Genomic DNA, 21145 nt, shown 5'->3' with positions numbered 1-21145 from the left:
GGAGCAGGCTCAGAAATTCTCCTTTATCACACTCACATTCCCTCATGCTCAGAGGCATTTCTGACACAGCAGTGGCCAACTGGCAGGCACACACACAGATCAAAGGCTTTCCTGTGGTCTCTGGCTCTGCAGCAGATCGCTTTCCACAGGTCAGGCCAGAGCTTTGTGCTGTGAATTGTGTGACCCTCCCTGTGAACCTGCTGAATCAGGGCCAAAGAAACGTTTGTCCCATCCTTGCATCTGTAAAGCCTACAAAGAGCAAAGCTATTTTTCATTAATTGCTAACTATTCCTCTTGGCAAGCCAGTTTGCCTCCCACTTTCATTCACTTTGAAACAAAACCTATCAAGAGCCCTTTTAGTCCAGCACTTCAATGGGCTGATAGTATATCCCTAGTTTGTCTTCCAAATTCCCATACAAGCTATCAAATGTTGGCTCGTAAGAACGACTCATCCAGCCTTTCATCTGTTGAAACTTCTGACTGGTTTTTGTCAGAGCACATGTCCATCTCTGAAGGTATTTCTAATACAAAACTCATGCTCCCTTTTTCCTTAATGTCACACACATTTGCCTTTTTACTTTACGTAATTCATTTCTTCTCAGTCGTATTTACAAATTTTAAATATTTGTTCTGTTTCAGTCATCTTTAAGCACCTGGTTTGCCTTTAGTGAGAGTGGGAAGCAGCACAGCCATTGCCTTGCTGCTTGGGAGACTCATCCAAGAGTTGTCATCATCAAATGAACATGTCAGCAAGGTGCTCTGACAGGCACTACTCAAAAATAACTGAGGATTGCAGCAGACCCACAGCATATGTCTGAAATTCACCCCTCCGCTTCTTCTCATTTGTGAAGAACCTTCCTTCTCCCAGCAATTTGAGTTTAAGTTTTGATTGTGATTTAATAAATTTGGGAGAAACATTCCTATTTTAACTTATAAAAACCCTAGCAGAAAAAAAAAATATTAATTACTGAAAATCTTGAGCCCCCCATAAAGCACTCAGTAAATGTGGCTCTCCAAGGTGAAAGATTGGCAGAGCCAACTCTCAGCCCTTTCTGGGCAGCTGGCTGCTCTTTTCCCTGGTTTGTCAATCCCAGAAAAAGTCTTTTAAAAAGCAGTGACCCAGGATAAACTTATAATTAGAAATGCTATCTGTTTATTAAATGTTATTTGATATTTCTGAGATACAGACTCAGAATAACCTCTTTTTTAAACACCTATTGATTTTGTCACTAACTTGACCATTGGCCTAGCAATAGAGTTTGTGTCCCATAGGTGATATTTTATCAGGGTCCATCAATAGGAGCAAAAACCTCTCCAGATTTTTCAAGACAGTTGTAAACAGAATTTCTTTAGTACATTCATTAAATGATAGAAGCAATCCAAGTTGGAAATAACATGATACCACATAGAGCACAATTACATAGAGAACACATTAAAACTTTAATGCAAAACCAGCATCACTATGTAAGCCCCAACCAGCACAGCAGTTTGTAAGAGCACACTGGTGTACATGTGCACCAGTCTAACCTGCAAATCTCTGGAGAGAAAAAGGCACTGGATGGTATTTTGTCACTAGCCACTACCTTTGGGCAATATTCCATGTTCCTGTCAAGTTTTACATCAGATATATATTACATCAGATATATATATATACATCATATCTGGAATAGGGAATGAGAAAGATGTAAGAGAAAAATCTTGATGATTAAAAAAAAAAAAAGTTATGTACTTTCTTTTGAGTTAGTAGTTCAGAAAATGCCTTCAGGAGGAGGTCCTCAAGGAGCCCAACTTCTATTCCGTGGTACAATGCTGGAAGTTCATGCAGCCAACACTCCATGGAGCCCCAGGTGGTGTTAGAGAGCCCAAGGCAGCACTTACCAGACAAAAGTGGATTTGGCCTTTCTGTTTTATTCATTTTCCTAATTTCCTTTCTATTTTTCCCCTCACAGCCATGGGATCCTCTTGGCTAACCTCGCCCTGCCCCAGGTCACACAGGACCATCAATCAGTCCCTTCTGCCTGGAGCTGCACATCACAAGGCGCTGCAGCCATGCTGGCAGGAGCACAGGGCTGCTCTGGCAAGAAAGCACAGGGGAATCTCTTTGTCTCCTGATATCAGCAACCAGCTCTGCAGCAGCCTGACAAAGCGCCTGGGAAGTGAGGCTGGCTCCAGGCACGTCCAGCCAAACAGCAAGAATGAGCAGAAGGGCATTTCACAAGGAGTCACTGTTGTTGCAGTGTTCACCCTGATGATTGCAGGGCCAAGAGAGATTTCTTTGCAAGTTGTTTTGGGTGCTGGGGTTCTCAGAGCTGCCAGGGAGCTGCTGCAGCAACAGAACATCAATGCATATGGATAAACCTTGGGATGAATCATAGAATCATGGAGTGGTTTGGGTGGGAAGGGACCTGAAAGCTCATCTCATTCCACCCCTGCCACGGGCAGGGACATCTCCCACTACCTCAGGGTGCTCCAAGCCCTGTTCAGCACTTTAAGGGATAATGCTCAACTCCTCTCTGCTCCTGCTCACTATGGGTGTAAGACAAGGTTTGTTCTTTAATGGGACTGTTGGTTCTTTTCCATCATCTCCAGCCAAGTTAAGCTACACTGAATGCAGATTATACTGGAGGCGTATGGGTTTGGGTTGTTTTGTGGATGGTACTTGACCCTTTTCTTTCTCACCTACCTCCACTATTGTACTGCAGTACTAGGGAGTGCTGTGTCACACCAGATCAGAGCTTTCACCCCCCACCCTGCCCACTCTTTATCCACCTTTGAAGTGGTTGTGATGCTGCAGCTCTCCCCAGAACAAAGGCATTCTCATCCCCTGACACACTGCACTGCCAAGGAATTTCATCTTCCAGACAGACTGCAATAGGAAGAATCACCACAGACTATGCACAATTTATGCTTTCATTAATTCCTGCTACCAACCACACTAACGGGCATTTTTCAGCAAGGAATGCATGATCAATTAGTCACAGAAATAAAAACAAAGGAGAAGACTCTTGAAATGAAAAGGGGATTATTCCTGCTTAAACATCAAAATTATGCTGGCTCCTCTTTGGATGATTAGGTGGAGAATTTATAGGAGATTATGTTAAATGCTGAAAGGTGTCCCACTTAATTGTGGGAAAAGTGGTAGTGGGTGCTTTGGTGGGTGCTATGAGATTGCTACCAGGGTGTGACATTCTCCCAAGATTTAAGCAATAAGCATGGATTGCATTGACCTCTTACTGCCAAATAATCATTAACTGGTGCAGTTTTTAGGGGGGATTTCAATGTAAAAGGATGCTGAAGTCCAGCCCTGGGGCAGGCAGAGGCAGCAGCACCAGCCCTCCTGCATTTCCTAAGGGGCCAGGTTTCCACAATCTTCCCTCAGAAGAGGCTGTGTTCAGGTTCTGCTGCACTGCAGGCACTTCAGCATGGCCACATGGAGCCAAGTGCTTATTTTAGACCCCTCAGCCCATGCAGAGGGCTGCAGGGCAGAGTCCCTCCCCTCTCACAACTCCTCCGTGTCCCAGGCAGAGCTGGGCTTCACACACACAGGGCTGTTTATCCCAAAGGTTCTGGCGATTTCCACAAATTAGACCCAGGGCACGGCATTTCCAGGTTAAAAGATTATAGCTATAAAAATGTTGATATGAGAGAAATATTCCCTGTGGATTTTAAAAGCATTACAGAGTCTTTCCCTGAACTATGGTTTATACTGTTTTCTTAATGGAATGCAGCTGGTTTAATGAATAGAAATAGTCAAGAATAATGTATTCAGTGACTGATGGTGGGGAAGCATGCCAAATAATCTATTTATATTCTATGACACTGATCTACTAATGAAAGCATTTATTAATAAGAAATATACTTAACAATAATGGTGAAAATCAATCAAACACATTATTAGCAATTATTATTCCACCATTTCGAGTCGAGAGGTAAAATTTCCTGTAGTAGCTGTAGTTTAGCTGTAGTTTCTCTAGAAAGTGTACAGTCAGTCATTCAGGTAACAGCACCAGAAATAGTTCACATTTCAGAGACAAAGGATGCATAAAACAATACCAATTGAACCTATTCTGGCTAAAAATTGCCATATTTACCTTGGGGTTTCTGCTACTTTCTAGTTATTTTGCATTATTAATTTGGAGTAATGGTTACATAGAATACCAACAGGAATTTGACAGGAAATTAATGTAGAGACTCCCCCCAGAGATCTTAGATGTTGCTAAGCCCATTTTTCCTTAGCCAGAGTTAATGAATAATCATCTCCTTGGCAATGGCTCCTGCAGTAGACTTGTACTTTGGTTCCTGTTAAATATAGAAAAATGAAAATTGTCAGATAACATCAGCATCAGGGGGGTTTATCTAAAGCAACTGGGTGAGTAAATACCCTCCATGCACTGAGTCACCACTGAACTGCCCCCATTGCTGCAGCTAACTTCTGATTTGGGAAAGTTTTCTCTACAAACAATGTTTATCCCTTTTCAGTCTAAAGATACTTTGATGTGTCTTTCATGTGCAAAAACAGCACTCCCTCCTTTCTCAATCCTACAACCAACTCCTAAGTCCAGGGATTTCCTTTATTTTTTCCTTCTCAAGCTGCAGGACAACTTCTTTCAGAGGTGCTTTTCTGATATTTCATCACTTAATTTATTGCCGGCACCAAGGTGAGGAGTGGAAGTCGTTTTCCTGCTGCCTTTGTGCTCAGGAGCGGCTGACCTCTGGGGCAAGCTCATGGGGAGATTTCCTGGAATAACCTGAAACCCTGAGCTGGAGCTCGGCATCCTTCAGGAAATGGATTCAGCTGCCCCAGTCACTGGGAACAGGGGCTGCTGCTGCTGCTTTGGAGCCAGCTCAGCTCTGCCCTCCTGGACACAACATCCCCAGCCCTGGGGCTTCCCCAGCCGGGCTGGAGCTGGTCACACTCAGCCATGGGAGCTGTGTGTGGCTCCTGGCAGGGCTGGGAGACCAGAAGGAACTGGGACTGCAGTGGGAATCACAGAACCAGGGAATCAGAGCTTGGTTTGGGTTGGAAGGGACCTTACAGACCATGCCCAGGGGAGCAGGGGGAGGAATGGCAAAGGCCAGCAGTGCTGAGTGAATGCTCTTGCCCAAGCTGACGCTGCCTCTGTGGATGATGGACAAAAATCAAAGGTGTTATCAAGTTCAGCCATCCCCCAAACACAGCTGTGTCTAGAGCCAGCCCTCTCATCAGGAACAGCAAGGGCAAAAGAAATCAATCCCTCCAGCCCACTGAGACACGTGGGCACTGCCCCGTATTTGATAAGCTCTTACTGACGTCATTAAGTCCAGGTTTCTGTTTGGAGAGTTTGGGCTCCTCCTCAAATAAATACAAAAATCAAACAAAAAGGTAAATGTGTAAAGGGATCTGGCTTATCCCAAGCTCTCTGGTGGGCACTGAAGACCTCAAAACACTTCAGAGGGCAGCTCTCCTCTGCCACACACACAGGGAATCATAATCTCTGCAATAACTTCAGGTAGTACTCTGAATTTGTGCAATGTTTCTACTGTTTTTCAGACTCCCTTGCAAATATCAGCAGGTTCAGAGCCCAAAAGGTACTTTTTGCAAGATGAAGCTGGCAGAGCTTGCTGAGATGCAGAGATAAAATCCAAATTAAAATGAGTCCCTTGATGTTGCTCCCACATGTGACTGAGGGCACTGCTTAAGGAGAGCCTATACATGCTCCTTGCAAGAACATATATCACCGAAAGACCCCAGGTTTCTGAAATAATTTGGGGAAAACCTTGGTCATGAAGCTTCTCCACCAAAGGTGGGGCTTTCCAGGTGATATCAGCACACCTTTCAGGGAATGCAGGTGCCTTCCTGTGCAGAGAACTGTCTCCCAACCAGCTGGGCCTGGGGGGCATTTACTCCACAGCAAAGCCAAGATTTTGTTTGCAGCAGGAGGGTGAGCTGTGCTGAGTGAGGACCTGAATCAGAAGCCTCAGAGTACTCAGAAAGTCCTCACAAACAGGTACCTGTCAGTGGGGATGTGGATCATCCCTCTTCGGTTCAGGTGCACACAAGGCATTTTGAGTAACATTCTTAGCCTGTACTGGCTCCCTCAGGCCTTACACAGCCCAAGGCAGCAAAGGAAGACTTGGAAAAAAGCATTAGTTCCATAAAAGTGGTGTTGGGAAAGCAGGAGATAGCAAAACGCTGGCAAAAGCACAAAATATATATTGTTTAATTGATATACTGCAAGATATTGTTCTAATGGTAGGAGGGAAAAGAAATAATGATCAGTTATCTCATTATTGATGTTCATTTTCTCTTCCAGTATTGCCAGTGGGTTGAGTTAATTATTAAGCACGACAGTTGGGTTTTAATATATCAGCTATAGATTCCAGTCACAGCAGTCTAGTTTAATAATTGGGTTTCTTTCTCCCTCATTTTGACTAATAGCACACTTATAGCAATTATTAAAATTCATCATAGCACAAAAATAAACCATTTGAAACCTCACCAAAAATGGCAGCACAACAGAGCTCTGCTTAGCATTTAGTGGAGAATTGAAAACAGCTTCTTGGAAAACATGGAATAGCTTCTCTGATAATTCAACAGCCACAATGTGAATGTGGACACTCAGTGAAAGCCAAGAGTGCTTCAGGTGAGCCAAGGCAGTGTTGAATAGGCTGCTGTCACTAAAGAAGTGCATTCAGACTTCACAGGAAATTCCCTCTGAAAATGCAAATTCATATGTGGTTCTTTAGCTATAGAGAGTCCAGCCAAGCCATGGCGGGTTACCAGCACAGGCAGAAAGTTGTTTTAACACTGCATCATCAAACTGTTCTGGACACTTCACAGTCTGCCTTGGAATAGCTATAGGTGCCAAGCAGACACAGCTTCTGCTGTGAGGAACTTAAAATCCTCCTTGCTGCTCTTCCAGACTCTTTAAAGACAAAGTTTAACTTCCAGCATGAACACAGCTCTGCATAAGCTCATTGAGCCCAAAACCTACAGGCATCAAGGCACAGGCATCAAGGCATGCAGCAGAAATCCTGCACATTCCCACCATGCCAGAGAGGAATGGGGCTTATTCAAGGACTGACAAATATGCAAGATTTTAAGGGGTGAGAGAATTAATTATAAAAATATGGAATGAAAATAGAAAACTTGAGAAAAGCCTGGTGTTTATAGTTCCTGGAGAAAGGACAGCAGGACTGTAAGCTGCATGCTCACCATCACCTCCTCCAAGTGCACACAGGGATGGAGCAGCCCCCTGTGTGATGCAGGCATTGAAACCACTGTGGACTTGTAATCAGTTCACAAGTGAAAATAAAGACAGAATAATCACAGAATCACAGACTGATTTGGGTGGGAAGGGACTTCAAAGCCCATCCAGTGCCACCCCTGCCATGGCAGGGACACCTTCCACTGTCCCAGGTTGCTCCAAGCCCTGTCCAACCTGGCCTTGGGCACTGCCAGGGATCCAGTGGCAGCCACAGCTGCTCTGGGAACCCTGTGCCAGGGCCTGCCCACCCTCACAGGAAGGAATTTCTTCTTAACATCTGACCAAGTACCTGGTTACACACACACCAGGAACTGCCTCACTGTGCAGCAGGCTGCAGTAAATGTCTGCTGAAACATGACCCACAGAATCCACCAGAGGTTCCTCCTGAACGCATTGCTTGCACTCCTCTCAGGAGAGAGCCCTCAAAACCAGTCCCAGAGAGCTCCTGCTGCCCAGAAGAAGGTGGGAAAGGGCTGTGCCCTGGCTGCAGCCTTGACAAAAGCTCAGCAAGAGCCTTCAGTGTTAACACAGCCCAAGAGAAGAACAGGGAGAGAATTTCTATTTGCCCTTTGAAGCTGAGAAGGCACCAGTTTGTGTCTGAACAGCACTCCTTCACACCTCCCCATATTATCTAAAAGTAGGAGACTTCGCAATTAAGCAGATTAATAACTGAGGACAACTAAAGACTGGAAAGATACCAAAGGCTTCCCTCACAGGACTGTGGAGTGATGCACTGCTTTGGAACTGCAGATAAACCAGGCCACAACCAATGTCATCCTCTGACCATTATTTAAGAGCCAGGAAGAAAAGACTGCAAGCAAGAAAACACCAGTTTACTACAAGTTTTGCCCTGAAACTCCATTGGCACAGGAGCCCCAGGCTTTCCTGCATGATGCTTTATCATTCCACGACGCTGTTACAGCCATGCTCAGCTGCTGCACATCGTTCAGCTGAGCAGCCTGAGCCTGAGAACACCAGAGAATATTATCAGAGCACAGGGAATGCTGCTCTAATTGTTGGTTTGCAAAGTTATCTGGATAAATGATCATGTGGGGAAAGAAACATGGTGTATGTATAATTAATCAACTTAGAATTTGTTGTAAATTAATCATATTGAATATTAAATCTATTCCCTATTCTCATGTTAAACAAAATAATTCCTCGGTATTTTCATCTGATCTTACTAGAAATGATGAAGCTGGACTTTGCTATCCACCTCCCCCATTCTTACCTCTTGCTCTGCCAGGAAAATGCTAAGCAGATGAATTGCCAGGTCTCTGCAGCAGAGAGCTGATTTTCTGGGCCCTCTGACACACAGATGGGGGAGTCAAACCACAGAGGTCTTTGGAGGCTAAAATCCTTTGTCTCTGGGGTGTTCACAGCAGCTGGTCCCAGGCAAGAGGTGAGCAGATGCACAGGTGACCCGAGGTCGGTGGGGAGTTTTAAATCCCACATATATTGTTCGTGTTGAATCTGGGCTCTGTTTCCTGTGCTCACCTCATAAACTCCATAGGTGAACTCACTAAAAATGGCAGCACAGAGATCCCTGCAGATCAGGTAAGTGCAGATATCAGGTCAAAGATTGGACTCACTGACCTTGGAGATATTTTCCAGCCTTTGTGATGCCATGACTCTATAAACTGAAGCTGCTGTTTTGCTCATACTGCATTTGTGTCATAGTTTCTGAATCAATCCCTTCAGAACATCAGCTGAACAAATATTGCTCTCCAGGCAGCTTCTCACACAGTAGAGGGATGGGCAATAGAAACCACACAATTTTTTTACAAAGGCATATTTGTTCTTCTCTAGGACAATTTTGGAATCAAGTGCTGTAGCACAGACATGTTTTTTCAGGTTTACGATAGCCCCTCACCTTTACTGGTTCTGCAAAGCAAACTGGGTGCTGAATGCCCCACACATGAATTAGTGGCCAATTGGACAGAACTTCTTTCTTGTCTCTGGCCCAGCTTTAGCCATGACTCTGCACACTCAGAAATCATAGGGTAATGGAAAATTTGTCCTCTTAACAGCAGGAATGCAAGATGACTGCAGATGAAATTTTACATTCTAATTAATACCTGGTCCCCAGGGATGCTCCCAAGTTACCTGGCTGTTCAGAGGTACCCCCGCTCCCTCAAACATGACTGCACCAGCCAGGACATCTCATTTCATGGCCCATGGCAGCAGAAACCCACTGCTACGAGGCTCTGATGCCAGTGGGCCGCATTACAGATAATCAGATAATCCTCAGCAGGGGTTGGAGAAGGGGTTCTGCTTTGAGATCACCTGAAGCTGATCAATAGCTGCACCCACAAAACTGGTTTTCTTGTTGCCCATCAGAACTAAGGAAAAGAACTTCTCAGGAGCTCCTGCTGACCATTGCCATGAGCTATTTGAATCATGTCCTTGTCCTGCTCCCAGGCCTGCTGTGTGAGGGGCCATCTCCGCCCCTCACTGGAAGGGTCCCAGCTAGGTACTGCCAGCTCTGCCTGTGCTGGGGATGTTGCCTCCTGCACACACACCTCGTCAAAGCCTTATAAATCCCCAGCACTGGAGTGGTGTGTGTGCATTGCTATCAAGTTATGTCACTGCTTCCATAATAAAATTTTTTCAGCGGGTTGTAAGTCAGGTATAAAATTCTCTTTGGGCTAAAACTTGGCACGTCCACATATGCGAACACATTCACACAGCCTGATTTCTGGGAAGGGGAGAGATTGTGCATTATTCCTGAATTCTGCACAGGGGCAGAGCGTATTCTCACGGGGAGAAGCTGCAGAGCTCCCGCAAGGCCAGTGGGGGAAGGCAGAGACTGCTGAAAGTGGAACTGCCACAAACCTGCCCTTCCATGCCATTCCAGTCTCCTCCTTTCCACCTCCCAGCTCCGGGAAAGGGGGGCAGCATCTCATCTGCTCTTGGGGGCGGTTGCATGTTTTCCAACCTCTGTCTGAAACTCGGAGGGTACAGGGACACTTCAGGCCCCCCTGCCTACACCACTTCAAAGGAGGAGTCCTTGGAAGCTCACCGGAACGAAACCCATCCTTTAAACAAGCTTTGCTTTGCAAGAGTTTGGATGCTCCTGACTGTTACTGCAAACTACAGAGAGAAAACGTGTTTGCAGTGCCAGGACTGTCCTGGGACATGACTGCTGTTAAAGAGTACAAATCCCACCGCTCACAGAGGTCCCTCCTGCAGGGCCCTGTGAGCTCGGCACTAGCACGGGAAGAAGAAATCTGCCACTGGAAATTGCCACTGGAAGCTGCATCCAACAGTGCTAGCACATTTAGCAGGAAGAGGGGCAGGATTTTTAAGAAGCATAAAGAAAAAGGGAGTCTCCTGCTGGTGTCTTGAAACCTCCCCCAGCCTGAACAAGCTCTGTTTGGGGCTAGAGACTCCCAGCACCAGAGTGGGGCAGTGCCTGGTGTAACCACAGCATCCTTCAGGTGTCTGCAGCTGCAGGTGTTAGTACACTTGACCTGTTGTAATAAACAGTAAGGACATTTCTTCATACTTACTTCACAAGTCTATTAGGAAACACACCAAACTCAAGGCAGTCATTTGCTGTGACGTTTTGTTCCCTGAATAACAAAACACTCCACCTTTATGTCAGTGTTCCTGTGGTTTGCTGGGTCAAAATCCACGTCTGGCCTGAGGGAGATGAGTAATTTCCCTGGGTGCTTCCACTCCTGCTGCAGCTGCAGCCCAGAGATGATCAACATACAGAAAGAAGAAATACAAGGAAAGAACTATAACAACATATTACCATATAATCAGGTAGTAAAAAAGGGGAGTGTGATTGACAGTAAGGGTATTCTTATTTAATCTCATGCAACTATATTTAGTGATATTAGTGCTTTGAGCATTGCTATCCATCCTTCCAACTAGAAATTATCTGGTTACACCATTTGGACTCTGGAAAATGTAACAGCTGCATCTTTTCAGGGAACAGGCAGCACCAGGACCTCAGTGACTGTTTCACACAGCAGATCTGAGCACACAGTTTGCACCAGCTCCAAGCACGGGCTCATCCCAGCCTAAGAACGCCAGAAGGCTAAATTATTAGAAATACCATTACCACATTAGAAATACCACAGGACCTATGTTGGCTATCATGAGATAATAATCACACATCTGGATTTTTAAGACACAGGGCACAGTCTGGTGCTTTCCAGTCCCTGTTGACATGATCTAATAGCAACACATTCCTGGAGCTGAGCTAAGGCAGCACTCTGTGCTGGGGGAAGGAGGCACTGCTGGGCTGGGAGAACACACAATTGGCAGCCAGTGGCTGTGATTTACACAAAGCTGCTTGTATCTTGTAAACAGATTTCTTTTCCTTCAATGATAGGGAGCCAGGAGATGCACTGAGCAGAAGCAGAACAGAGAACATCTTGGTGCAGAGCAGGAGCAGGGGAAGGACAAGCCTTCCATCATGGACAGAGTACTCCCATGGTGGCTTTTGAAATGAAGAGGTGCAGCAAATGTGGAAGGGTAAATAAGGCCAGGAAATCTTTTGTTGTATGAATGAACTCCCTAATATTTATGATGCAGAATTCCCAGGGATGTTGCTCTGGAGCTGGGCTCCTGCTGGGTAAATAATTCTTCCCAAACTGAAGTAGGTGCCATGTTATCGTTCTCTGGCTCTACATGTCACTATCTGGCTGTTCTTCAAAAGCTCTGGCTTCAGCCCAGTTCTCTGTCTTCTGAGCAGCAGCAGCAAGATTTAAATGGTCCTTATCATTCAATTTAAATTATTTGACTGTCACCATGATATTTTATGAAAAATCCTTTGCTAGGATTTTTCCTGCCCTGAGGAGCTGAAGAGCCTCAGGAGAGAAATGTAAACAATGACTATCTGCTGCTGTGGAATGCAACAGGTGCATCTGGGATTGGTGCATGTTAGTTGTTTCTGATTAAAAGCCAATCAGGTGCAGCTGCATCAGACTCTGAAAGTCACAAGATTTTGTTATGCATTCTATTCTATTCTTGTTCTTTCTAGCCTTCTGATCAATCTTTTCTCTCTGTTCTTTTAGTACAGTTTTAATGTAGCATTTAAATATAATATATATCATAAGATAATAAATCAGCCTTCTAAGAAAATAGAGTCAAGCCTCATGTCTCCACACATGGGATGTCCTCAACATTTGACTATTTTAACAACTGATTAAATCAGCTCCTTCTGATCTAATGGTGTTGGTGTCTGGGAACAGTGCAACCAGGACCAAGGTGCTCAGTACAGGCTGCAAAACCTGCTAGAAATACACAACAGTATTTAGGTTGTTTATGACACTCACCTCCCATGTTCCTCATGCTGTTCCTGCACCTGTGCTGGGTGAGCAAGGCTGTGCATGCCCTTTGAGCAGAGATGAACTTTTGGGATCAGCTGCCTAATGGCCAGAAGGTACCAAACTGTTCGGGTCACTGGTGTCCTCTGCCTGCCCTGCAATTCATAGCCACCATTTCTCTCACCTCTTATTTCTTCTCCCTGGTACCTCTGCCACTACTTCAGCTTCTCAAACCTTTTCTTCTGTTTCTCCTCCCCTCTGGAAGTTGCAGAATCTCCTCTTCCCTTCCCAAGGAAAGTGATGTGGGCTCATTTTCCTTCTCCAGTCTTCACACCTGGTCTATTCCTTCCATGTGCTGGAAAATGCATTGGAGGGTGGATGTGGAGAAAATGTCAGAGAGTAAACCAAATCATTTACACCAAGAAAGATTAGGTTGTGTTATCACTGGGTTGTTTAGAATCGTGGAATCACAGAATCCTTAAAGTTGGGAAAGACCTTTACAATAATCAACTCCAGCCATCAACCACCACCATCACTATGTTCACCACCAAACCACTTCCCAAGTCCCACACCAACATGTCTTTTGAGCACTTTCAGGAATGCTGATTCCACCACTGCCCTAGGCAACCTCTTCTAATGCTTTGCAACCTTTTCCAAGTAGAAATGTTTCCTAATTTCCAATCTAAACCTCTGCTGGTTCAAGTTAAGACCATTTCCTCTTGTCCTATCCCTGTTCCCTGGGAGCAAAGCCCCACCTGGCTCCACCCTCCTGTCAGGGACTTGTGGAGAGCCACGAGGCTCCCTCTGAGCCTCCTTTTCTCCAAGCTGAACACCCACAGTTTGAGTTGATTCAGAGGAACCAACAAATCTATTTTAGGTACTGTTAAATGACTCTTGGCTGCTCTTAGTCAGTAAAAACCAGAAAACAAACTAGATATGCCCAGCAGCTCAGCATGGTGAGTTGTGCTAGGAAAGAGCCCACTCCAGACCCCAATGGCACAAGCATCAGCACCAGATTCTGCCTGGGAAAACCTGTGTGAATTCCTCCCTCAACTTATGTAGCTGAAATAATACCTGACCCACATGAACCAAATCTTCACAGTGGGTACATTTTTTTTCCTACTGTTTCCAAACAAAAATCAAACATAAACAGTGACAAATTATTTCATCTATACTAATGAGTGGCAGCATGAGAACTCAGCAATATGTTAAAATAAAATCTCCCTGGTACACTGAATTACACTTTTCCTGGAGTGAAGCAAGAACCCTTGTGATTGAAAAACTCCCTTTCCAGACTCAGAGATTGTTTTTGTAAAGTATTAAAAAAAAGTATGATGTTCCAAAAATCAGCCAGGAAAGCAGTGGTAATAATTCTTCTCCAATGCCTCTGAAATTAAGCTACACTTTGCCCAATTTTTTTCAATTTGGAGCGTATGTATACACAATATTGCAAACCTATCCCTGCAGTAGATGTGTGCAATGTGTGCTCTGCTGCCCAGCCGCTGCCCCAGCTGCTGTCTCTGTCATGCCAGGACCTGCTGCTCCATACCCATGGGCTGCAGGCCCCCGTGGGCAGGGCTGGGGCATGGGGGCTGCTCCCCTGTACAGCCTCCCCTCCACATCCCTGCCAGAGCCACGTGCAACTGCCTGCGGCCACCGAGTGCACTCAGGAACTGACCACTGCTGCTGGAAGTCTTGGTGCTGAGCCCATGAATCATCTCTCACTCAGAGGGGCTCCCAAACAAAGGAGGAACAGGGCCTCAGTGGCCTAAAGAGCTGCCCACAAAACCAGGAGGACCTGGACAAGTGGGATTGCAGAAACGGCACAGGGAGAACATCCAGGCAGGCTGCCAGGGGCTGAGGCTGGGGTGATGGAAAATCTTCAGTGGGAAGGAAACAACACAGCATCTGGTATTTTGAAACACAGCTAGAGTTTTCCTGTGCATTCTGACTATGAGTCACCAATGGTAGGCTGTGAAATTCCTGATACCCGTCTGGTCCTTGGGGCTAAGTCATGGGATGAAGCTCAGGGAGGAGACCTGGAGAGATCCTGGAGTGAGCCAGGGTCCCCCATGTCAGAGCAGAGCCCTAGGTTGGGATCCCAGGATCCCACTCCCAAACACAAGACCAGAAGACTGTTCAGGAGGGATGCAGTGCCTGCATCAGGATCCTCCTTGGGAGGCAGTGGCCACATGCAGTGATTCTTGATTCTCACGGATCAGGGGGAGGAGAAGCAGGAGGAGTTTGGCCTCAGCAGCCACATAGACTAAGCCAGCTCAGCCTCAAGCTAGGCCAGGAGGAGCAGGAGAGCACAGAATGCCAGGAGAAGAGGCCCAAAGTGGGTGTCTCAGCTGCAGCAGTAGTGCTGCTTGCTGCCAGCTGGGCACCAGCCCTGGAGAGCTCTCCGTTCTCAGCAGAGAGGAATTGCCTCAGGCAATGGCCAGGGAGCAGCTGCCCCAGGGGGCTGCAGACCCTCCCTCCCCTGCCCCTGCAGGCAAGCACCAGGAAAAGAAAGCAAACACCAGTGGAGCAGAGTGTTTTCTTTCCATTACCAGGCCCACAGGACTGCAAGCTGTTGTGTATAAAGCTGTCTTTATACACAACAGCTGTATAAAGTGTATGGAGTGTGTTCTGGAGACAGAAGTAACCCAATGGTCACAGCTGTTCTGGGAGCCCTTTGCAGGGCAAGCATGATGTGGTCAGGCAGGGGCTGCTGTGACCAGCAGCGGGGCCCCGAGGGGATGGGGGAGCCCATGCTGAGCGTCCCTGGGCTGAGGGCATGACCTAGACAAATTGGAGGGCTGGACAATCACGAACCCAGTGAAGTTCTACAAGGCAAAGTGCCAGATTGTGCACTTGGGATGGTACAACCCTAGATGTATAGACAGGGGGAAGGAGAATGCTGGAGAGCAGCACCATGCAAAGGGACTTGGGAATCCTGATGGGTGGAAAGTTGGATATGAGTCAGCAGTGCCCTGGCAGCCAGGGGGGACATGCCTGTTCTGGGGGGCACCAGGCCCAGCATGGCCATTTGGGCCAGGGAGGGGATTATCCCTCTCTGCTCTGCACTGGCATGGCCTCACCTCAAAGATTGTATGAAGTTTTATTCACTGCAATATAAAAAAGAGTGTTCAAAGGGGGGAACTGAGGATGGTGAAGGTCCTAAGGGGAAGCTGTGTGAAGAACAGCAGAGGACTCTTTGTCTCTTCTTCCTGGAGGAGATTGATGGGAGACCTTATCAGGGACTCAGATTTTCTCAGGATGGGAAGAGGAGAGGCAAGAATGGATCTCTTTCTGTTATCCCCAGTGATAGAGAACAGCATGAAGCTGTGCCAGGGGAGAATTACGTTGGATTTTAGAAAAAAGGTTCTTTATTCAGAGGATGGTTGGGCACTGAAACAGGCACCCCAGGGCAGCACCAAGACTGAGAGACCTCAAAAAGCAATTGGACAATACTCTCAATACCTGGTGTGACTCTTGAGGATGCTCCTATGCAGGGCCAGGAGCTGGATTTCATGACTGTTGTGAGGAACTTCCAAATCAGCATATTCTGTGATTCAGTGATTCTGTTTATTACAGTAGAATATCTCAGCATGGATCTGCTCAAAACAAATATCCAAGGAAAGATGGAAGCCATCAAGAGCATCTCCAAGGACACAGCCTGAGCAGCAATGTCATAGGCAAAAGAAAGATTTTCCCCAGTATTGAAACTTTGATGAAGCAAAACATTTACAATCAGGGCAGTCCATTTGTACAGATGAGTCTGGGGTCCCACAGCCTTACCCAACCCCCGTGCAGTGCCCAGTTCCCTCAGGCAGAAGGAGAACACAGAAACGGTTCTGATTTCTGCTTCCTTTCAGACTGGGATCACAACATGCAATATCTAGATGCCCCGTTGGATAACAGCTTGAAAATGTTGGAGAATGCTGGAGGCAAGTTCTCAGTGTGCCTTCCCTGACAGAATAATCAGTATCCATGTGGCAAGAGCTCACTCATCCTCCATGTCCTTAAACATAATCTCGTGGTTGAAGGAATCAGGAAATCTTCCCCTGCTCCCTTCTGCAGTCCTGAGGGATCCCCTCAGACTCTTTTGCTGGTTACTGCACGCAGGCCTGGCTCCCATCGCAGGGGTGAGTAGTGTGTCCCTGCTGACCCCACAGGCTGAGCACTGCTTTTGTGGGATCTGTTCCTAGGAAATGGAACTATGTTGCTCTAAGGTCCTCCGAGGGGAAAGAACAAAGCTACAGGACACAAGGAATCCCATGAGCCATCTGAACACATGAGGCAAATGCTGAAGGAAATGCAGCAGGCGGGAGAACAAGGTGGGTGCATTTCCCTCAGCCTTCCCCTGGGTCTCAGCAGCCGGGGGCTCTGTCTGCACATCTGGACACCCCGTGCCCAGCACAGCGGGAAGGCATCCATGGCAGCCTCGCTACCCCGCTGCTGCTTTCACGGCCTGCAGGGCTGTTTCCCAGCCTGGCCTGGCTGCAGCTTCTGCCCAGCCTCTGCAGGAAGGCATTTGGCATCAGCTGACAGGCAGCCCCAACTGCACCACGGGCCATGTGCACCCCAAGATCCCCTGTGATGTTGCAATTTCTGAGCAGATCATGAGGCACAGTTGTTTGGAGGAGGGAGTGCCCTCAGCAAACACCCCAAAGCCCATCTGATTTCCTGAAGCCTGTCCCTGAGTTTGACAAACCTTGCCTCCTGAAGATGCCACCTCCCCACTGGGGAACAACTCCATCTGATCCAGCTGTCCCTTTTCCTTTCTCCAGAAATTAAAGGAGGGCCTGTGCAGAAGGAAGCATTTCCCGGAGGAAGCAGTGGTTCCTTGCCAGCCTCTGCTGCACGAAGGGAGGCGATGCCAGGCACAGGCACGGGAGGGAATTGCTGTGCCTCTGGGCCTGGGCCCGGCTGAGGCTTGAGCTGCCCTCTCTGCTGCTTGGCAATCCTGGCACACAGCATTACCTGACGCCCCTGCAGGGTTCAGTTCCCTATAGAAGGGGATCCCAGCACACCATGGAACGGTTCCCATCTCTGCTCCTTTCTAGACTGGGATCGTGACTTGCATCATTTGGAAACGCTGGTAAACCACGGTTTAAGGATCTTGGAGCTTGGTGAAGGTGGGTCGTCAGCAACCCTTTCCTAACAGAGTGATATCGTAACAGTGTCCAAGTGTAATCATTGTCCAGAGTAATATTCCACTTCATTTCCCTTAAGATCCTCAGAAGTTTGATGGATTCTGGAAATCCTGGCCTCAAAGTTTCTACTACTGCGCCCAACAGCGATCGCACAGGATCGCTATCAGTGGGAGGAGGGAGCATTTAGCTTTCAGTCTTCCTCCCGTGTGCAATGGCACTGTGTCCTTCCATGTGCCCTGTTGCAGCCAGGGAGAAGGGCAGAGAGGGAAGGGGCCGGGCCCAGGGCTGTGCCCCGGGGCTGAGCCTTTCGCAGCTCCTTTGCCGGCCCCAGGGAGCCTGAGCTGCTCCTGCTGCCACTGCCAAACCCTGGCCCTGCCCGGGGCTGGGTTTAGAGCTGCTGGCAGCTCCAGGGAGTCCTTTCTGCCCCGACTGCCCCGCAAGGGGCTCCTTCCATCCCAGTGTGGAGCCACTTCAGGCACGAGGTCCCCCTGCCCCTGTTCCTGAGTGGGAGGCAGAGCTGAGGGAGTGCCTTGGAGGGCACCAATCACCCAGGTGCCCTCACTGCCACTTGGGCCTGAAGGAGAATCCTCAGCAGTGTCACAGGAGCTGTTGCGTCCTGGCTTTCTTTGCAGCTGAACGTGATGAAGATGATCCTGTTGATGATCTGGATTCCCAAGCCATACCCATTACTGAGCCTCTGGGAGATGCTGAGGGTAGGTCAAGGCCCTTCCCCCTGGCAGAGCTGCCAGCTCAGAGCCCAAAGCTCGGCCAGGGAGGCAGCGCTGCAGGTGCCAGCACAGAACCAGGCACGTGTGTGCCCCACGAGGTCCCCCTGCCCCTGCTCCTGAGTGGGAGGCAGAGCTGAGGGAGTGCCTTGGAGGGCACCAATCACCCAGGTGCCCTCACTGCCACTCGGGCCTGATGGAGAAATTGAATCACTTTTCATTAAGGTCCTCCTACAAGGAAGAACCAAGACTCAGGAGACAGCAAGTCGCTGGAGGCAGCCAAACTTCTGAACAAGATGCTGAGTGACCTCGAGAGACGCCGTGGTGGGTGCATTTCCCTCATGCTTCCCCTGGGTCTCAGCAGCCGGGGGCTTTGGCTGCACACCTGGACTCGCCGTGCTCGGCACAGCGGGAAGGCATCCATGGCAGCCTCGCTGCCCCGCTGCTGCTTTCACGGCCTGCAGGGCTGTTTCCCAGCCTGGCCTGGCTGCAGCTTCTGCCCAGCCTCTGCAGGAAGGCATTTGGCATCAACTGACAGGCAGCCCCAACTGCACCATGGGCCTGAGATCCCCTGCGATTTCCCGGTCTCTGGGTAGATGCAGAGAGGCAGCTGTTTGCTGGAGGGAGTGCCCTGGAGCAGCTCCAAAACCGTGGCCATTTTCCTTGTCCTTATCCATGTCTTTGACTAGTATTGCCTGGAGCAGAAGGGCACAGCACAGAGCAGTTACAGCATGCAGGCTCAGGGGTTCGGGTACCGAGCAGTCCTGTGCCAAGGGGTGCGCTGCCCGATTTCTTCAGCCCCACTAGCTGCCGACACCCACAGTGGGAGTGGGCCGCCCCCAGAAAACTGTGGAATCTGGGGTGTGGCTGTAGGGCACAGCTGCTCTACAGCAAAGGTGGACTGCACTGGGGTGAGGCAGCCAGGGAGAAGGGCAGAGAGGGAAGGGGCCGGGCCCAGGGCTGTGCCCCGGGGCTGAGCTTTTCGCAGCTCCTTTGCCGGCCCCAGGGAGCCTGAGCTGCTCCTGCTGCCACTGCCAAGCCCTGGCCCTGCCCGGGGCTGGGTTTAGAGCTGCTGGCAGCTCCAGGGAGTCCTTTCTGCCCCGACTGCCCTGCAAGGGGCTCCTTCCATCCCAGTGTGGGGCCACTGCAGGCACGAGGTCCCCCTGCCCCTGCTCCTGCACAGGAGAGGCACTGTAGTCTCTGCATTTCCCTCCCTTGCAGTGCCCAGTTCCCAAAGGCAGAAGGAGCCCACCACACCATGGAAATACTTCTAATTTCTACTCCCTTCTAGATGACAGTGCTGGAAATGCTTCTCAAGGAGGTTGGTTGGAAGACGGTTTGGAGCTCTTGGGAGATTCTACAGGCCCAGCTGTGCCAGCAGCTCCAGCCGTGCTGGGGAGCCTTGCCAGCTCTGGGCCCTGCTGTGCAGGAGGGTCCCTGTGTGCCACTGGCAGCTGGGGCCTCAGCCACCTCCTCTCTCCACAGGAGCACCTCTGGACAGCAGTTGTAAAACCGTGGCTGCACCTCACACCCAGACAGCTTGAGCAGCTCCTCCGGCAGTGATAAGTGCCTGGACAGCCCTCTCAAGGGTTCTGTGAAGAGGACCCCAGAACAGCCATCTAGAAGGAAACCTCCTACTACCCTGTAGATCCCACTGCCGCCTGGCCTCCCCATAGGTCTCCCCAAGATGCCTTCATCCCTTTTTTGATCTCCCTGTATCCCGTCCCAGCCGATTCTCGAGTTCTTCTAGAGACCCCAGGACCAGCCGAGCACTGGCCCTCCAGCCCCTCCTGAGACCAACACATCCCTTCCCCTGCCCCTGAGCTCCCTGGCCTTCCCCTCTAAACAACACTGGAGTTAAGCCCCCCGCCCCGCCAGCGTAGGCGATGGCCCCTTCTTCTGTCACAAGACAGAGATGGAGCTGGCACCCCAGCGTCTGGGAGGTAGCAGCAGCAAAGCCCACCCGGCACCAGCACTGGCTGAGCTCCGTGCCCAGGGGCCGCTGGGGATGGCCACGCTGTGGGCAGGCAGGAGCCAGGCAGGGGCTGCTGTGACCAGCGGCGGGGCCCTGATGGGCTGGGGGAGCCCAGGGGGCAGGCAGCAGCATGGGGCTCTTGAGAACAAGCGATCCCATTGTGTCTTTGTTTTTCCTTTTTAGAAATTAGACATTTTTAGAAATATTTTAAAATTTATTTACTGTAGAGAGACATCCCGAAATATTTTTTTGCGAGTACTGCCATAGTTAAGGATTTTTCAAAGTAGTTTTAGAATCCTGAAAAAGCAACCCTATTTTGTCTCCACTTCTAATTTTTAGAAATATTTAGAAATATTTCTTGTAGAGACAAATCCCCCAATGTTTCTTCCCTGTTTCCACAATATGTCTGTATTTTTGAAAGTAGTTTACAGTTCTGGAAAATTTTTAACACTTACTTATACAATAAAAAATAAAATGGCATTTCAGTGGTAATCTTTACTCTGCAAAGAACTAAGACAGCCTAAAACACCCAGCCTGCTGCTGAGGCAAAGATCTTTTCCCACGGGAACTTTGTACCTAGTCACAACCAAGTTACACAAAAGCTTTTCCCAGATCTTTCCTGGGATTCTTGACAAGCTCATCTCTTAGTCTTGAGAGGCAAACTCTGAGCACAGTGGGAATCTCTTCAAGTCACCATCTTTGTTTGCTACTGCAAGAACTCCCTCACTTCTAGAGCAGGGGCTTCCCTCAGCTTCCTGCTGCTGCCCCCGGGCTC

The sequence above is a fragment of the Pyrgilauda ruficollis genome, unplaced genomic scaffold (genome assembly GCF_017590135.1).
Source record: "Pyrgilauda ruficollis isolate IOZ18807 unplaced genomic scaffold, ASM1759013v1 scaffold131, whole genome shotgun sequence".
NCBI lineage: Eukaryota > Metazoa > Chordata > Aves > Passeriformes > Passeridae > Pyrgilauda > Pyrgilauda ruficollis.
Note: the sequence above shows the minus strand (reverse complement) of the source record.